We start from the raw sequence: 15424 nt of genomic DNA on the forward strand, positions 1-15424 counted from the left end.
CAGAAGCCTTTGTTTGCAATTACAGAGGTCAAACGTTTCCTGTAGTTCTTGACCAGGTTTGCACACACTGCAACAGGGATTTTGGCCCACTCCTCCACAGAGATCTCCACTAGATCTGTCAGGTTTCAGGGCTGTCGCTGAGCAACACAGATATTCAGCTCTCTCCAAAGATATTCTATTGGATTTAGGTCTGGAGATTGGCAAGGCCTCTTCAGAACCTTGATATGCTTCTTCCGGGCCACTCCCTGGTTATCCTGGCTGTGTGCTTCGGGTCGTTATCATGTTGAAAGACCCAGCCACGACCCATCTTCAATGCTCTGACTGAGGGAAGGAGGTTGTTGCTCAAAATCTCACAATAAATGGCCCCATTCATCTTTTTCTTAATACAGTGAAGTCGTCCTGTCCCCTTCGCAGAAAAGCACCCCCAAAGCATGATGTTACCACCCCCATCCTTCACAGTAGTTCCTCCAAACACGACGAGTGAAGTTTAGACCAAAAAGTTCTACTTTGGTCTCATCTGACCACATGACTTTCTCCCATGCCTCCTCTGGATCATCCAGATGGTCATTGGCAAACTTCAGACAGGCCTGGACATGTGATGACTTGAGCAGGGGAACCTTCCGTGCAATGCATGATTTGAAAACATGACGGTGTAGTGTTCTACAGACCTTTGAAACTGTGGTCCCAGCTCCCTTCATGTCATTGACCAGCTCCTCCCTTGTAGTTCTGGACGAGGTGAGATCTTGCATGGAGCCCCAGTCCGAGGGAGACTGATAGTTGTCTTTAGCCTCCTCCATTTTCTAACAATTGCTACAACAGTTTATCTATTTTCACCAAGCTGCTTGGCAATTGCCCCGTAGCCCTTTCCAGCCTTGTGGAGGTCCACAATTTTGTCTCTGGTGTCTTTTGGCAGCTCTTTGGTCTTGTCCATGGTAGTAGTTGGCATCTGACTGACTGTTGGGTGGACAGGTGTCTTTAAAGAGCTCAAACAGGTAAGTTAGATTAATGAGTGGAGTAGAGATGGACTTTTTAAAGGCACAGTAACAGGTTTTTGAGAGCCAGAATTCTTGCTGTTTCTCAGGTGTTCAAATACTTATGTTCAGCAGTGCAAGACAAATGCATTCTTTAAAAATCATACAATGTGATTTCCTGAATAATTTTTTTTTATTCTGTCTCTGTGGGAATGTACCTACAATGTGAATTTCAGACCCCTCCATGATTTCTAAGTGGGAGAACTTGCAAAATTGCAGGGTGTTCAAATACTTATCTTCCTCACTGTATTCAGGTCCCCCAGGGGGCTAGAAAAAAAGTTTTAAAAAATTCAAATCAACCCCTTTGCCCCATAATAAAAAGAAACAATAACAGAAAAAACACCAGTCATGTCCCAAAATGTACAAACTTAAAAAACATAACCGTATTTATGCTGTACGGTGAAAAACAAAAAAAATCTAAACGGCCAGTTCGTAAATTTTTTGTTGCTTCACCTCCACAAAAAATTGAATAAAAAGTTATCAAAAAGTCATACACTCCAAAATGGTAATAAAAACTACAGATTGCCCCACAAAAATTAGCCATCCCACAGCTCCATAGATGGAACTAAAAAAAAAAGTTGTAGAGGTCTGATTATGACAATGAAAAGAAAAAAAAAAAAAAATCCAAAGTTTCTTTTTTAGTCTTCAAACACAAGAAAAACTATATAAATGTGGTAATCATTGTAATCATACTGACCTGGAGAATGAAGGTCATGGGACAGTTGTACCGCACATTGGACGCTGTAAAAATAAACCCATTGTTTTTTGTTTTTTTTTACAATTACTCCCCATTTGGAATTTTTTTCCAGTTTCCCTCTACATCATGTGCAAGATTATATTAATAATGGTCCTCTCATATTTAGATCCAGTTCCGTAATTTTGCTTAAAGTATTACTGTATTTTTAAAAAACTTTAATTTGTCATGGTGACATATTATATGTTTTGATTGGTGGGGATCCGAGTGCTGAGATCTCTAAACAAAGGTGATAGAAGCGCTTATGCAAAGTGCTGTATCTCCTCGCTAATGAAGAAGCCTTCCTAGAGTGTATGGGGTCTCAGTACTCTGACCCCCACCTATCAAAACCCTTGATATGTCACTAAGGCTACTTTCACACTTACGTTGTTAATTCCGGTATTGAGATCTTGGAGAGGATACCAGAATTAAATGGATCAGTTTTGATTTTGCATATCAGTTTGCATCCGTTCCGTTAGGATGTGGTTGTGTGAAATCAAAATGGATCCGTCACTAAATACATGGAAAGTCAATGTATTGACTTACATTTTGTTCAGTGCCGGATCCGTTTTTATGACCAGGCACATGACAGATCCAGCAAAAACGCAGATGTGAAAATAGCCAAGACATGTCAGAAGTTTTTTTAAATGTGCAGTTACATGACCTTTTATGAACAAGAAGTCAAGAGATAAGCAGGCACACTCATATATGGGTAAAATCTGATCTAGTTTATTTATAGAAATAGGATATAGATAATAGGATATAGATACAAAATGCTGGTTAAGCTATAGTTGTAAAATATGAGATGAATTTGATCAATAGTCCAAAATGAGAGTCAATAAAAATGTTTCTTGGAGTAAAAATAAAAAATAAACATAAAATAAAATAGCCACTTATGGTGAAAATGGTATTTAGTAGATAAAATGTAGTCAATGAATGGAGTTCCACCATATTGTGGAACTTATTTGTATATAATGCGTTTTTTTTCAAATGATGCGACTTTTGTGAATAATGCGACTTTTGTATATGATTCACCTCTTTGTAGATGGTGCATCCTTTTTGTGACTGATGCGACTTTTGTGAGTGATGCGCCTTTTTGTTAAATGCGACTTTTGTGAGTGATGCGCCTTTTTGTCGATGATGCGCCTTTTTGTGGGATAATCCTTCACAAGACAAGTGAAGATATGCGGTGATTATCACTGATCTTGTATTAAACCAGGAACAGTCTTCCTTGATCTGGGGCTTCAGGATGTATGTACAGAAACAATATATATAAAGTCAAATAGCTGTAATGCTGCACGGTGCTGTGGAAAGAAAAGGTGCTCTGTGCCTAAGCGCAGCGTCCCGTGGACCGTGCTGTCTCTGGCTACAGAGATCACTTACCCACCACCGGCGCTGCTGGGACGAGATCTAATGGTCCAACGTGATCTAATGGTGAAGTCTTCAGCGTCCCTCGTGGTGCCCGGGGCGTGGTTCGCGCGTCTGTAGTGTGACGCGGGTGGTCACGTGATCGCGATCTTTGCAATATTTTTCGGAGCGCTCCTTATGGTGTAGTTGAGATGATACACCGTAGTTAGTGTTTGACAATCCTATATAGGCTTTTGCTTAGACGCGTTTCGGGAGACTCTCCCTTCATCAATAAGTAGAGGATTGTGACGACCCATGTATTATTTATAGGGTGATAGTCATTATCTCATTTGTGATCCCATTAGCATTTTCAATTAGGTTAATTATTCAAATGAGGTAGGACACAATGATCCACTTATTGAAACCATTGAAATTGCCCCCTCAACTACTCCATCAATTTGGAACCGACCATAGATACAAGAAAAAATATCCAAAAATAAGGGAACTATGCAGAACTTGAACAACTTGGAATTATGATACCTATTGGGTCTTTTGTTTTACGGACCAGTGGGACATTTACATACAGTCAGGTCCATAAATATTGGGACATCGACACAATCCACAATGGATTTGAAATGAAACAAACAAGATGTGCTTTAACTGCAGAATGTCAGCTTTAATTTGAGGGTATTTACTCCAAATCAGGTGAACGGTGTAGGAATTACAACAGTTTGCATATGTTCCTCCCACTTGTTAAGGCACCAAAAGTAATGGGACGATTGGCTTCTCAGCTGTTCCATGGCCAGGTGTGTGTTATTCCCTCATTATCCCAATTACAATGAGCAGATAAAAGGTCCACAGTTTATTTCAAGTGTCTTATTTGCATTTGGAATCTGTTGCTGTCAACTCTCAAGATGAGATCCTAAGAGCTGTCACTATCAGTGAAGCAAGCCATCATTAAGCTGAAAAAACACACCCATCAGAGAGCTAGCAAAAACATTTAGCGTAGCCAAAACAACTGTTTGGAACATTCTTAAAAAGAAGGAATGCACCGGTGAGCTCACAGCAATACCAAAAGACCCGGAAGACCACGGAAAACAACTGTGGTGGATTAGCTAAGAATTCTTTCCCTGGTGAAGAAAACACCCTTCACAACAGTTGGCCAGATCAAGAACACTCTCCAGGAGGTAGGTGTATGTGTCAAAGTCAACAATCAAGAGAAGACAATTTGCCAAACGACAAAGTGTGCCTTTGCCAATTTGCCAAACGACATCTAAAAAAACCTTCACAGTTCTGGAACAACATCCTATGGACAGATGAGACCAAGATCAACTTGTACCAGAGTGATGGGAAGAGAAGAGTATGCAGAAGGAAAGAAGCTGCTCATGATCCTAAGCATACCACCTCATCAGTGAAGCATGGTGGTGGTAGTGTCATGGCGTGGGCATCTGCTGACAAAAGCAGCAGGATGAATTCTGATAAGTTTCACGCAATATTATCTGCTCATATTCAGCCAAATGCTTCAGAACTCATTGGACGGCGCTTCACAGTGCAGATGGACAATGACCCAAAGCATACTGCAAATGCAACCAAAGAGGGATTTTTAAGGGAAAGAAGTGGAATGTTATGCAATGGCTAAGTCAATCATCTGATCTGAATCCGATTGAGCGTGCATTTCACTTGCTGAAGACAAAATTGAAGGAAAAATGCCCCAAGAACAAGCAGGAACTGAAGACAGTTGCAGTAGAGGCCTGGCAGAGGATCACCAGGGATGAAACCCAGCGTCTGGTGATGTATATGCATTCCAGACTTCAGTCTGTAATTGACTGCAAAGGATTTGCAACCAAGCAGTAAAAAGTGAAAGTTTGATTTATGTTTATTATTCTGTCTCATTACTTTTGGTTCCTTAACAAGTGGGAGGCACATATGCAAACTGCTGTAATTCCTACACCGTTCACCTGATTTGGATGTAAATAGCCTCAAATTAAAGCTGACAGTCTGCAGTTAAAGCACATCTAGTTCGTTTAATTTCAAATCCATTGTGGTGGTGTATAGAGCCCAAAATGTTAGAATTGTGTCGATGTCCCAATATTTATGGACCTGACTGTAACTCCCTTATTACATTTATATAACTCCCTTATTGCTAGTAATGATATCCACAGCCATAATCCCATTCATAATACCTACAGACATTCTTTCCCTACTTGTATGCAAAAAAACAACCCTCATGTCCACTGGGTCCCTTATGTATACGAACCAGTGAGACAATGAAGATACCTCCCAACCACATACTATGGGGTTACAACACAATAATATCATTAACTATATCTACTCTACCTATTTGGAACTAACTATACCAAAATAGGAATCATGTATCCCTTTCACATAATCCCCTAGAGTTGAATAACTGGAAACTACTACACCCACTGGGTCTTTTGCTCTAGGGACCAGTGAGATACTTGTATGATTCCCCCATTACCATCTTATTCTATTTGTATAAAGGGATAGAGAGTTCTCATGTCCACTAGGTCTCTTGTATATACGGACCAGTGACACAATGAGGATACCTTCCTACTATATACTATGGGACTATAAAATAATAAAACCTATTAGCATCATAACACTGAAAGTACATAAAGATCTATACAATTATAGAACACACAAACAACCATAGCCACGCGTGTTCAATCATATTTTCCATATTTATTATTATTTCTTATCCATCATCTATCTTTGAGTAAGGTGCTTGATCAATCAACCAGTCTGCATTTATAATTGCAACCATTCTCCTATGCTACATATACATCCAGCAATTCAGAATGCAGAGTCCTACTCAAGTTGTAAAATTGACCTCATTGGAAAGGCTAATTATACTATCAACTATGTAACCAGTTTTAACCCTACAATTTTATTCCTCCATGCCACATACGATTTTTTTATGCCACATATGGATTTAATAATTGTAATTATTTTGACTTCTCCATGCCACATATGTATTTAATAATTGTAACTATCTTAGATTTTTTTTGTGGATCATTGTGTCCTACCTCATTTGAATAATTAACCTCATTGAAAATGCTAATGGAATCACAAATGAGATAATGACTATCACCCTATAAATAATACATGGGTCGTCACAATCCTCTACTTACTGATGAAGGGAGAGTCTCCCGAAACGCGTCTAAGCAAAAGCCTATAGAGGATTGTCAAACACTAACTACGGTGTATCATCTCAACTACACCATAAGGAGCGCTCCGAAAAATATTGCAAAGATCGCGATCACGTGACCACCCGCGTCATACTACAGACGTGCGAGCCACACCCCGGGCGCCACGAGGAACGCCAAAGACTTCACCACCAGATCACGGACTTCGCAAATTCTTCCAGGAACAGCTAATCGTCATTGGAGGATTTGTCCCAGCAGCGCCGATTGGTGGGTAAGTGATCTCTGTAGCCGGAGACAGCGGGGGACACCGCGCTTAGGCACAGAGCACCTTTTCTTCCCACAGCACCGTGCAGCATTACAGCTATTCGACTTTATTTATATTGTTTCTATACATACACCCTGAAGCCCCAGATCAAGGAAGACCGTTCCTGGTTTAATACAAGATCAGTGATAATCACCGCATATCTTCACTTGTCTTGTGAAGGATTATCCCACAAAAAGGCGCATCATCGACAAAAAGACGTTTCACTCACAAAAGTCGCATTTCACAAAAAGGCGCATCATTCACAAAAAGGACGCACCATCTACAAAAAAGCGCATCATATACAAAAAGGCTCATTATTCACAAAAGTCGCATCATTTGAAAAAAAGCGCATTATATACGAATAAGTTCCACAATACGGTGGAACTCCATTTATTGACTACATTTTATCTACTAAATACAATTTTCACCTTAAGTGGCTATTTTATTTTTATTTTTACTCCAAGGAACATTTTTATTGACTCATATTTTACAACTATATCTTAACCAGCATTTTTTTATCTATATCCTATTATCTATATACTATTTCTATAAATAAACTAGATCAGATTTTACCCATATATGAGTGTGCCTGCTTATCTCTTTATTTCTTATTTTCCACTATCCTGACTGGGTGAGTCAGACTTAGCAGTTCTTGCACCTCTATCATTTGCTTGAACAGTAGAGCCGTCAATCCCATTCACCTTTTCTTTTATGAACAAGGCCTACATGCCTCAGGATTTGCAGGGGTAAAATAAAAGTGCAGTCACCCATATAGGAAGATGACATAACAAATTTCTCGCCCATATTCATTGGGGGACACCGTAACCGTGGGTATAGCTACGTCCTCTAGGAGGAGTTGACACTAGATAAAGCTGTTAGCTCCTCCACTGGAAGCTATACCCCCTTCAGCCTGGAGAGAGAGCTTCAGTTTGTTCTAGTGTCAATAGGAGGCAAGAGCTCCTGAAGATTTTTTATTTTATTTTTTTATTTTCCTTCTTTTCAGGTGGGAAACAGTGGTCGCGTAGCCTCCCTGTTCTCCCGGGGGAGCACGCCAGCATTGGTCCACCACGCTGCTTCCTCCCTCACAAAAAGACCAGGTGGACTAGGGCAGCCTCGCTCCCCTGCATCCCGCCAGCAGACGGGTCACCCACCCAAGTCCCTCTTCCAGAATCCTGCCACTACAGTGCCAGCAGCTGGAGAGGTGACCCTGCTGGAGAAGAGAAAGCGTGAAGATGGTGGCAGGACAGATGATGAGGGGAGTACACGGGACTAGGTAAGTATTTACCCTCTTCCCCCCTCCCTCCCTCGTTCATTATCAAGCAGGGCCATCCTATTCCTCAGGGGCCCTCTCTACAATGAGGGCCAATGGTTGGCACTCCCACGGGGCTCGTCAATATGTTCTCTTGCCGCAGGTTCAGACCCTGTTCTGGTGGCATAGTTATTTCCCCCTTAAAAGGCAGGGGCACTCTCCATAGGAGGTTAATGGCAGAAGTGGATGCTCCACCTGCGCAATCCTGTTCTACTACAGGGACCGAGCGCACCGCTGTGGTCCGGGGCGCTCGGTCAGACATGCGGAGGAGGCTCCCGCTGCCCAACACCTACCACATGATCCACCCCTTTCGGAGCGCGCCACTCTGGAAAGGGGTTAACCGCAGTGCGATCGGCTGTGCACCGCATCGGTGTTCCGTCCCGCGCTTTTCTCTGCCCGGTCCACGTTGTTAACTGCCCAGCCCGCGGGGTGGACGCCCCTTGTCAGTCTGTGCAGCATTCAGTGCCTCCTGATCGGCTGTGCGCAGGTAGGGGGGGCACTCACTTGGATAGCTGCGTAGCGGCCTGCTGGGCTGCAGTCTTCATCCCAGGGGGGGCACTCTGGCGCAAATTCTTCCCGCCCTTCTTCCCCCTTCCCCAGACACCTGCTGAGCTCTGCCCACCAGTCCTCAAGACTGCCTTAACCCTTCCTGGCCAGCCACCATTCTTTAGGCCGGCACCTGATTATCTAGGGCTCTACCTATAGTACACTGTGCATAATGTGGAGGAATTTAACCCCTTCCTGCCTCTTGTCATTGAGGCCAGCTTCCAAGTTTTTAATAAAAATAAAAAAAGAATGTTTGTCCATACGGGTCCCCCTCTGCCATCATCACCGCAGGACCACCCTGTCTGTGTGGTCCCAGACTGGGCCCGTTTCCTATCTCGGATAAGGAGGACCTTGCATAGTTCCCAATCCACCCTCCGGGGCCGTTTGGTTGATAATTCTCCACCTTTGCAAATCCCGTGGAGGACAGCTGAAGTTTTCCTAATCCACCCTCTGAGTCGTTTGGTTGATAATTCTCTACCTGTGCAATCCAGTGAAGGACCTCTGCAGGATTTCTAATCCGTCCTACGGGGCTGTTTGGTTGATAATTCTCCACCTGCGCGATACAGTGGAGAACCTCTGGAATTCCCAATCCACCCTCTTGGGTCGTTTGGTTGCTAATTGTCCACCTGCGCACTTCAATGAACGACCTTTGACATTCCCAATCCACCCTCCTGGGTCGTTGGGTTGATAATTCTACACCAGCGCAATTCAGTAAGGACCTCTGACATTCCCCATCCCTCCTCCCGGGTTGTTTGTTTGATAATTCTCCACCTGCGCAATCCAGTGGGGGACCGCTGGAACCTCCCTCCGGGGTTGTTTGGTTGATAATGTGCCGCCTTCGCAATCCGGTGGAGAGGCCTCTAGAAGTTCCCATTCCACCCCCTGGGTAGTTTGGTTGATAAGTCCCCACCTGCGCAGTCCACAACTGCCAGGGGCAAGATTCTGAGGGGTAGCCCTACGCACAAGCGAATATCTCCGCACCCCCACCCTTTCTCCCTGAGTCACGCTCAGAGACACCATCCCTTTCAGGGTAGGGTCCATCCGGGGAGGGGGAATCACTGATTCGGACCCTGACATGAGTCTGAAGCAATCTCCCTAGATTGCGTCTGCCGTGACCAGCAGTACTTGTCGTATGCATTACCCCCTTCCTTGGCGGAGTAACTGCACTACTTCGGGATACAGTACTTGCCTTATACATTGTCCCCTGCCACAGGTGGTCTAAGTACAATAACATTGGATTCAGTACCTGCCATATGCATTAGCCCCTTCCATTGGTGGCACGATGACATTATCATTGGTTACATTGCGTGCTGTATGTATTACCCCCTTACATAGGTGTGATAATTGCACTCCCACGGGGCACAGGACTTGCCATATGCATTAGTTCTCGCCGTGGGCATTCGCTCCCCTTCATAGGTGGAGTATTCTCCCTACCACTGGCTTAAGTACTTGCCGTATGCTTCCAACTTCCTTAGGTAGAGTAATTGCACTACCATTGAATACGGTTTAGACTGTCACGCTATCGTTCCATAGGCGGAGTGTTGCATATCACCGTGCTTTCTGTTGCATTACCCCCTTCCACAAGTGATCCACTAGCGGGGGAATAACTAAACATCTTCAGATGCTGCAATTCTGGTGCTGGTTTTGCGCATGATTATAACATCCTCTGTCTTCTCAGGGGTTTTTACTAGCATCTCTTATGTGTCCTAGAGACCCCCATATCTATGGGCCTCCATTGTTCCAGTCGGTCATGATATTGTCAGCACCATTGCACATATATTGTGAGTACGTTCCAGCAAGTCAAGTGTTTCACTGGCTCCGGATTCTCTATCCACCACTCCTCCTTCTCTGGGAAAGTGGTTATGCTGGCACTCTGGTTTAGCTACTGCAGCATGTTCTCCACAGGTGCAGTTTTTCGCTAATGCTCGAGTTCGTGTTCGCTGCAATGGGACATCCCCTCAGGTCGGGACCCTACCCTGGCGCTGGCTTAGTGCGTTATCACTACATACTTGGTTCTTACTGCACGGCTCTTTCATCAGGTGATGGACTCTTCTAGCACTGAATTCTGTGGCCTCTGCGGGTGGCCCCCTCCTCTGCTGAGTTATGGGGCTAGCAATACAGTGTGACTCACCTTACCTGGCTTCCTCCTCAGACAGAGTTTTTTTCAGAACAGTCACTTAATTCCTGGCTACTTCTGTATATCGCCGGTCTCAGACAGGAAAAGGGCTTAGACCTAGCCTATTCTTCTCCTGTCTTTCCCCCTCTGACTCATGGTTCATAGCCAACCCGCAAGCCTTGGTAGCTCCTACGTTCCTACCTTTCCTCATCTCCATTGCACGGTGTGTTCGTTTTGTGGCTCCCATTTCCAGACACGCTCCGGTCCAGACTGGTAGGCTGTGGTACCCACCACATCCCTCCTTCTACGGGGAATCCTTCCATGGTCCCAGGTGTGCTAACGATATCCACACCACAGTTGCCACCTTTTCTCTTGGACAAGAGATTCGGAAGCATGCGGCGTGGACACCCTGATATCTCCTTGGCGGTAGTCCTCCCTCCTTTACGTGTTTTCCCCCTCCTACCCAGGGTTCCACGGAAGATCAAGATGGGAGGGCATTTCGACAACTCCTAGTCGCCCTGGACTGGCCGTCACGCGTGGTACGCCGACCTCGTTTTCCTTCTAGGAGACGTCCCTTGGTCACTGCCACTCAGAGAGACAACCTTCCTTCACAGGGTCCGGTCTTATGTCACCATTAGGGTCTTTTGGCTTGACGGCATGGCTATTGAAACTGCCATTCGGCGGACGTCTCCACACTATTATTCAGGCCAGGAAGCCTGCATCGCCTAGGATCTATTGTAGGACCTGGAGGTCCTTCCTGGGCTTCTGTAAGGCCGGGACATCCCCTCACTCTGTTTTTTCTCTCCCCACGGTCCTCTCCTTGGACCTTGGTTTAGCCCTTAGTTCCTTGATGGGTCAGGTGTTGGCACTTCTGTCCTGGGGGACACAGCTTTTCCAGCGTCTTCTGGCTCCCCTGGTGCCCATGAAAACATTCCTTCTGGGAGTGGCACATACGGTTCTTCTGTACCGTCCTCTACCGCCTTGGGATCTTAAAATAGTTCTTTCAGCGCTCCTGTCTTCTCACCTTGAGCCCTTGCAGGAGATCTCAATCCAACTCCTGTCCTAGTAGGTACTTTTTCTGGTAACTATCACATCCATCAAACAGGTGTCCGAGTTGGGGGTGCTCTCTTGCAGAGAACCCTTCCCGGGTCTTCACAAGGATAAGGCGGTTCTCCGGCCCATTCCTTCTTTCTCCCGAAGGTGGTCTCTGACTTCCATATCAATTAAGAAATTGTCCTTCCTTCACACCCTACGGAAGGGAGGTACATCAATACTGGCAGCCTCCAGTCCCTTCTGGCGTACGGCACCCCTTTTTGTCCTCCGGAGAGTCCTCGCAATGGATTTGCGGGCTCTAAAGTGGCAATTGCACAATGGATCGGTCTGCAAGTGCTGAACCATACTGCACCCGGAGCAGGGTTCCGCCCTTAGGTGTCATGGCTCACTCCACCAGTGCGGTGGGCGCTTCTTGAGCTCGGAGGAATCACGCTCGGCTGCACAGTTGTGTAAGGCGGCTACTGGTCCTTCTTACACACATTCACACGATTTTACCAGGTACATACTTATGCATCGGCGGACGCTGTCTTTGGATGCATGGTCTTGCAGGCGGCAGTTTCTTTGATGGCGGCAGGGACGCATGCTTCCATGGGTCTGTGGTTTTTTCCTCTCTGTGGACTGCTTTTGGACGTCCCACGGTTCCTGTGTCCCTCAATGAATATGGTCGAGAAAAGGAGATTTTTGTATAACTTACCAGTAAAATCTATTTCTCGCTCTTCATTGGGGGACACAGCACCCACCCAGTATTGTTGTTCGACCACAGTTGTGGCAGTTGCTGGTATGAACCTCGTTGGGTCTTTTGGCATGGTTGTTGTTCCATGTTTTTTCCTGGTTGGCTTGCTTCTCCTACTGCTTGTACACAAACTGAGGCTCTCTCTCCAGGCTGGAGGGGGTATAGCTACCGTGGAGGAGCTAATAGCACGCCTCCTTGTAGCGCCTTCATTCTAATCAGGATGTAGGAAAACCCATTTTACGTAATCTGCACTTCTGCCCCTAAATTACTTTTGCAGTATCTTAAAAAAATATAGGAATATTATACTGCATGCAGCCATCGCTAAGGATTTCAGCCACAGGCAACATTCGGAATGGAGTCTTCCACCAGTGCCTCCAATACAGATTCTCCTAACGTCTCTTTAATGTTGTCTGCCTCTTCTTTGATGACTCCATAGCCACTCAATCCACAAAGCCTGCAAGCTACCCTGGGCATATTTGATGTCATGAGGTTCTGCAATGGTATCACATCTGATTAGGCTGTACCATCTCTTCTTTTATAAATTGGACAGTCCTGGAGTTAGCGGTATCTACTTATGTGACACGTTTAGGATGGGAAGCCATTGGCATTTGCCTAATAGATTGTGATCAACTACGGTAGTGGAAAATGGAAAACGAACACCTGAAAAACTTAATGTGATTGAGCGGAGACTGACAAAGTAAAAACTGCTTGTGGTGCTTGGTCAAAAAATCACACAACCAAGGTGGTGCAGCCTTTACTTCAGGTTCTCCAGCATGGTATATTTCTACTGGGTGTCATATATCCTTGCAGAGATACAGGCTGCCACCCTGACATGGTAACGGTCATACAGATGATAGATATCCTCCCGTGGTATGTCATTCCAAGCTCTTTCAACTTGGGCCCATAGTTCAGCCAAAGTGGTTTTCAGCTGCTGTGTATGGGAGATCTATTGCCCCACCCAGTCCCAGATATTCTCAATGGAGGAAACATCTAGTGATCAAGCTGGACAAGGGAGCTGCTGAACACACTGAAGTGCATGTTGTGTAGTGCAGGCAGCGTGTGGGCAGGTGTTATCTTGTTAGAACACTACATCTCTTAACTGAGTAAAAAAAAGGCAGTATCAGGGGCGTAGCTATAGGGGGTGCAGAGGTAGCGATCGCTACCGGGCCCAGGAGCCTGAGGGGGCCCAAAGACCCTTGTGTCGCCTAAGATACCTGTATTATAGAAAGTGCATGCTGGTCAAGTTACACCTCTGACTGGAGGGAAGGGGGTTAGGTCAAGAATTAGGCATGGGGGGGATCAATTTTTTCCTTAGGCAGCATGAAGGTTATGTGCTTCCCTGCCCCTGGCCAGAAAGCACTGATGGAAGGGGGCGCAAGCTGAACTCTTGCACCAGGGCCCATGAGCCTTTAGCTACGCCCCTGGGCAGTAGGGATGGTTCTACATTGTCCCAGACATAACAAAGGCTGGTCAATGTTTCTCCCACAAATACCAGACAGGAATGTCCATGGCAGCTAATGGTCCCCCACATTATTACAGCTGGTGTTGGTTCTGTGTGTCTCCAAATTATGCATGATGGCAGTAGGCATTCTCCAACCCTCCTACGAACTGTTAGGCTGAATGCACACGGCCGTGTTTCCACGGCCGAGTGCGGGCCGTGAAAACCCTGCCGGGATTCCTGCTGACTGCTGGAGCGCACGGCGTCATGGGTTGCTATGACGCCGTGCGCTTCATGCAGCCGCTGCTGGACAGTAATACACTAGTATAGTGTATTACTGTACAGGAGCGGCTGCATGAAGCGCACTGCGTCATAGCAACCCATGACGCCGTGCGCTCCAGCAGTCAGCAGGAATCCCGGCAGGGTTTTCACGGCCCGCACTCGGCCGCGGAACACGGCCGTGTGCATTCGGCCTTATGCAACAATCATTAGTACCAAGGCAGAGCCAGCTTTCATTACTGGACTCTGTTGTTTGCATTCATGCCTCCACTGGGCGCTCTTGCAGGGGCTCTTAGCAATGATGAGAGGTCAGTGACAAACAAGCTAGTGGAGTGTGTGAATGCGATTCTGCTTCAAGTAGATGGTGTCTTATGGTCTGGGCAGTAACTGCAGGGACTACCGCAGAGCAAGTTTGTGATGCCATGGCTGTCCTGTGTTATACAACAGCTCTTATATGGTGATCTTGGAGTATATCTGTTTTGACTGTCCAGAATATTCTACATGAGTGCCCTCCACTGACCACCCTTGTCACCACTGATGCACTACAAAAACTTCTCGTCTAACTGTTTCCGAGATTTGATGGGTTGACCATCCAGCTTCTGAATTTCCCACCATTAGGCCCTTTTCAAAGTCTGTTAAATGGGTTTTCCAAGATTTTTTACCGATGACCTATCCTCTGGATAGGTCATCAGTATCTGATCGGTGGGGTCCGACGCCCGGGATCCCCACCGATCAGCTGTTTGAGGAGGCATCAGCACTTGCAGTAGCACCATGGCCTTTCAGCTTTGCCTAGGCCAGTGACGACATGTTCATTGGTCACATGGCTTAGGCCTCATGCACATGGCCGTTGTGTGCCCATGGCCGTATTGCGGTCCGCAATACATGGGCACTGGCCTGTGTACACTCCACATCACGGATGCGGACCCATTCTAGTTGAATGGGTCTCAATCCATCTCGGCCGCTACACAGACGTTGCCCGTGCGGTCCCCAATGCACATAACGAACCCACAAAGGCCGTATGCATGAGGCCTAAGATGCAGCTCAATCCTATTGAAGTGAATGGGACTGAGCTGCGATACCAAGCACAACCACTATACAATGTAGGGTGAAAAAAGGCTGTGGCGCTACTGTGAGTGCCGGTACCATCTCAAACAGCTGATCGGTGGGGGTCCCAAGTGACCCACAGAGATCAGATACTAATGACCTCAAAAACCCTTTTAAATGCATGAAAGGGGGCACATCTTCGTCTAGCAGGCATGGGGAAGACTTCAACAACACCCAATTAATAGTCCTGTAAAAGAGAAGACAAAAACAGTGATACCAGACAAGACAAAAGTCTGTGGAACATCTTATGTAAAGTAAGGATCT

The sequence above is a fragment of the Bufo gargarizans genome, chromosome 1 (genome assembly GCF_014858855.1).
Source record: "Bufo gargarizans isolate SCDJY-AF-19 chromosome 1, ASM1485885v1, whole genome shotgun sequence".
Lineage (NCBI taxonomy): Eukaryota > Metazoa > Chordata > Amphibia > Anura > Bufonidae > Bufo > Bufo gargarizans.